Source organism: Homarus americanus, unplaced genomic scaffold, assembly GCF_018991925.1.
Source record: "Homarus americanus isolate GMGI-L3 unplaced genomic scaffold, GMGI_Hamer_2.0 scaffold59965, whole genome shotgun sequence".
Classification (NCBI taxonomy): domain Eukaryota; kingdom Metazoa; phylum Arthropoda; class Malacostraca; order Decapoda; family Nephropidae; genus Homarus; species Homarus americanus.
The window spans coordinates 1-5000 of NW_024727911.1; the positions used below are offsets into that span (position 1 = coordinate 1).

Here is a 5000-nt window from a genome sequence, read left to right on the forward strand (position 1 = left end):
TGCTGAGTGCAGTCTGTCCATTTCTGAGTCTATATCTTCTGTTGTTTTCCCTTGTAGGTTAATCGAGTGGTGATTACTTAAGTCGTCTTTGAAGCTGTCCCAGTCTGTTTTACTCATTTTCAGTCTCTTTTTATTGGTATCTGTATGGGGCTTGTTGACAGTGTTAGTATAATTGGCAGATGGTCACTGCCTGTAAGAGGTCCCTGTATTATATGGTAATTGAAAAAGGCTTTGTTGTTGGTAAAAATTTTGTCTGGTGTCGATTGTGTATTGTGATTTCTCCAGGTTGGAAAGTTAGGACCCAGATGATTGATTTTCCCTAAATTTATTAATTGATTAAGGGCGTTTCCACGACGTTATTATTTGTATTGTCAAAAATCCTATGTCTGGCGTTAAAGTCTCCTAAGATGTACATCGGATGACTATTGTTAGCCAATTTTAATAGGTCTTCTATAGGTAAGTAGTAGCAATAATTACGTCTCCTTGAGTTGTATTTATTTTTATTGCTAGAAATTCATCCTGGAAGTCATCAATTAGTTTAAATTTTAAGTTTCTTTTAACCGCTATCGCTACTCCGTCATTTTTCTCGCCCGATTTATTTCTTTGGTTTACATAATAGTTAAAAAGTTTTATGTTGTTGTTTTCTGTCTCACCGTGACTGTTTATTAGTATAATGTCAGGGTCAATTTCTTGATATATATTACTTAGGTTAATTCTCTCGGTCTTCCAGTTTCTTACGTTGTGTTGTATTATTCTTAAAGTTCTTACTGTTTGTCTATTGTCCATTATTTCTTATACTTGGATTGTGGCAGTTGGAGTGGAGACCTATCATCCTGTTTCCCGCTTCTGACTCTTCTATACTCTGACGGGTCTACTATTTTAAAGTCTTTGGCCGTAATCTTTAGTTTGTCCGTAGTAATTAGTGACCAGACATAATCTTCACTTAGGGATTTTTCTTGATATGTCCACTTGTATATCCCTCCTTCACAGTTTTTTTACTATTGTCCCTCCTGTTGGTCTCGATGTTGGGATTCCATGTTTTGTTGTAGTGATAACTTTTAATCCAATTTCTTCAGCAGATTCAGGTTGTATATTGTGATTAGTTTCCATCTTATCTTCTCTCCTCCTCACTCCTTTGTCTGTCCTTTTGTTATTTCTATCTTCTCTTTGTCACTTCTAGTCATTTGTCTGGGATCTCTATCAGTCGCTTGTGTTCCTTGTGTATCAGCTGTTGCTCCTTGCTCAAACCTTTGTTCGTCTTGATGTAGTCTTTCTCTCAGTTCGCTTGCATATGTTGTCTGAAATAGTTTTTCGGATTGTGGATTCTCTGGAAATATCATCTCTGGTAGGTTATTCAATTTAAACATTTTAATTCCTCATTGTGATCCGGATTTTAATGATATTATTACCAAATATTGCATGGATCATACTAATCATTACCTTATGTGTATTGGCTCACTTAGGGACAGCACTGTGGATTCACGGTCTATGAGCCTCTTGGACCGCTCTCTTTGCTATTTCGACGTATGTCGTATCCTTCTTGTCTTGTTCCTTTTTCCTTGTTTCTTGTGCTTTATCATGTGTTGTTTTTATTGGGCATGCCATTGCTAACGTCCTATGTCCTATGTATACATTCCCGTTTCTCTTAGTTGAGACAGCCAACATGCCTTCAGTGTAGGTATGTGTTAATGCTGCACAATCTGAGCAGTACTTTTTTTCTTTTTCCGGACAGTCTCTCGTTGTGTGTTCTTCATATTTGTAGCAGGAGAAGTAAGTTTGCAGACTGATGAATGTCTCCTTCTTTATTTGATGTGGTGTGACTGACATGTTGAATATTAGAAAGCCCTGTTGTAAAACTTTCTCAGCCATTGACACTTCTTCAAACATGAGTATAGTCCTTTATCTTAATGACTTCTTCAATCTTCATCCACCTATTTTGGCGTTCCAGTTCTTCTTTCAGGTCTTCCTCCCGATCTCTTGATCGACTTGACGAACAAAAACTGATCTTTTTGCTTTTTGTTCTGGTGGCATGATAACAATAAGGCCTTCATTGTAAAATATATCTCTTGCTTCTTTTGAAAGGATTTTATCTGAATCAAAGTCATCTTTACAGATTACTTTAAAACCTTCATTGGTGCTGAATATTCTAGTTAGTGGGACTTGCAGTTTGTTGTAAGTGATTTCTGCCACTTTTCCCCTTCCAATAGAGTGTCCCTTATCTCTATGTTTTATTCTAATGCTAGTTGTCATCTTCTTGATTACATCTAATCCTACCTATAACACCTCCTGCCTGGAGCAGTGACCCGCCCCCCCTCTTGGACGGGCGTCGGGCTCTGCACCCAGGTTACCTGTGACTATAGTAATATCTAAAAAGTTGCCACCTACCGGTGACCCCGGACAAGGGGTGCCCTGCACTATCACAGGTTCCTTGCCGGATCGACCGTATCGCGAAGTCCGCCTCCCGTTCAAAGAACGGTGCATGAGGGGATGAAAAAAAGAAGAGGACTTAGAGAGTAAAACAGCCTACCTACCACGCCACGTTCGGTCAGCCAATCAGAGCACCGCAGTAAACGTGCATGTATCACGCCACCGTGGGGCACCACTGATTAATCCAGGACGTAGACGCACGGGTAGTAGTCAAAAATTGGGTAGGCCAAATATTTGTTTTTCCAAAGTTGGAATTTCCCGTACAATCTGTGATGGTAATTACACCGTCACTATGTTGAGTAAGTACAATCACTAGGATTGAGTGTCTTATCACAACAAAGTTGCAGACTCAAACATGCAGCAAAAGAATTCGCAGCTCCGTGTCTATTTTTACTTAGGCTAGCATACCTAAGTTAAAGCAAACTCCCTTGCCAATACAAGAAGGAAGAGGATTTCTTATAGTCTAATAAACAATTCATCATGACCAAATACAGTATCTAACACAGGGGTCCGGGGCGCAGCCCCTTAACTAACCATTTGATTGCATTATCTCTGAGAATAGATTATTATCCCAGGTTAAGGGGGTTGTGTGTGGTTCCATATCACCAGATTTATTAAAAACTCTACGTCAGGCTAAACAGTTTAGGCTAGATAGTGGTGGCTGCTTGGATTATTTCTTTGTCTCTTATTGACTTCGGGTGGCTAACCTCTATTGTAGGTTAGGTTAAACAGACACTTTTGCTGTAATGGAGGATTTCGCCATCGGGAGGTGATCCGGCGAAAGTGGGTTAGGTTAGGCGGCCCGGTAGTGGTTGGTTAGTTGCCTGTATTATTATTATTATATAAAATTTAAGGTCCCCCGTTAGACTTTACCACGGTCAGGCTAAACAGTTTAGGCTGCTTGGATTATTTCCTTGTCTCTTATTGACTTCGGGTGGCTAACCTCTATAAAATTGAGGACACCAATAGACTTTGTACTAAGGTTAGGTTAAACAGACACTTTTGCTGTAATGGAGGATTTCGCCATCGGGAAGCGTGACGAAACCTCGGCAGCATCAGTGGTTAGGTTAGGCGGCCCGGTAGTGGTTAGGTAGTTGCCTGTATTAGTATTATTATATAAAATTTACAAGGTCCCCGTTAGACTTACCGGTCAGGCTAAACAGTTTAGGCTGCTTTAGTTAAAGCTTTCTTTGTCTCTTATTAGGCTTCGAGCGGCTAACCTCTATAAAATTGAGGACACCAATAGACCTTGTACTAAGGTTAGGTTAAACAGACACTTTTGCTGTAATGGAGGATTTCGCCATCGGGGAGCGTGACGAAACCTCCGGCGAAAGTAGTGGTTAGGTTAGGCGGCCCGGTAGTGGTTGGTTAGTTGCCTGTATTATTATTATTCTATAAAATTTAAGGTCCCCCGTTAGAATTTACCACGGTCAGGCTAGATAGTGGTGGCTGCTTGGATTATTTCTTTGTCTCTTATTGACTTCGGGTGGCTAACCTCTATAAAATTGAGGACACCAATAGACTTTGTACTAAGGTTAGGTTAAACAGACACTTTTGCTGTAATGGAGGATTTCGCCATCTGGGAGCGTGACGAAACCTCCGGCGAAAGTAGTGGTGGTGGCTGCCTGTATATCTCTATAAAATTTAGGCCGCCAATAGACTTTACACCAAGGTTGGCTGCTTGGATTATTTCTTTCTGTCTCTTATTGACTTAGCCTCTATAAAATTGTGGACACCAATAGACTCTGTACTAAGGTTAGGTTAAACAGACACTGTAACGGAGGATTTCGCCATCGGGGGGCGTGACGAAACCTCCAGCGGTGTGGACTGCACCACGGTTAGGTTAGGTAGTAGTGGCTGTCTGGATTATTTCTTTGTCTTACTCAGGCTGGCAAGCCTCGCTAAAACTTTAGGACACCAATACACTCTTCTACTGCCAAGGAGAGGTTGTTGGATTATTTGTTTGTCTATAAAACTTCAGGACACCAACACACTCTCTACTACCACCAAGGAGAGGTTGTTGGATTATTTGTTTGTGTCTCTACTTAGGCTGGCAAGCCTCTATAAACTTCAGGACACCAATACACTTTAACCCAGGTTAGGTTAAACAGACACACTTGCGCAATGGAGCAGCTAGACACTGCTGCGCTGCTGTAATGGAGGATTTCGCCATCGGGGCGTGACGAAACCTCCGGCCTGGTAGGAGAAGTTAATGGATCGCAGTGAGGATGCTGCTCTGCCATCTACAACACCCTGACCGGTACGTAAAGTCGTCTACGAACGATTCGGTACGGCACATCAGCATTCGGGTGATCCGCATTTGGGACGGGAGAGCCGGCACTGATGACACGACTCCCCGAGTTCCCTTGCATGGGTCCATTCTCCGGCGGTGCAGCAAGCTGCCCGCCAGAGTCTCGTAATATCTTTGACCGTCCCAATGCGAGCCGTGCGCGGTATCGTTGCTTCTCTAGCCGGATGCTGCCTTAGAGGCTTTCAGGCATAATCCCACGGACGTAGCCTCGCTCCACTGGCCGATCGACCAAGAACGGAACCATATGTCCGGACCTGCCGTT

At 42.2% G+C, this 5000-nt stretch overlaps 1 non-coding gene across 1 annotated transcript in view; it reads right to left on the reverse strand.

Annotated features, from left to right (window-relative positions):
* Positions 1–4609: 4609 nt before the first annotated feature.
* The window catches only part of LOC121865961, a 4262-nt gene continuing 3871 nt past the window's right edge, over positions 4610–5000 (reverse strand). Inside the window, exon 1 of the ribosomal RNA XR_006088865.1 lies at positions 4610–5000. This exon is cut by the window's right edge and continues 3871 nt beyond it. This is a non-coding gene — a ribosomal RNA (large subunit ribosomal RNA).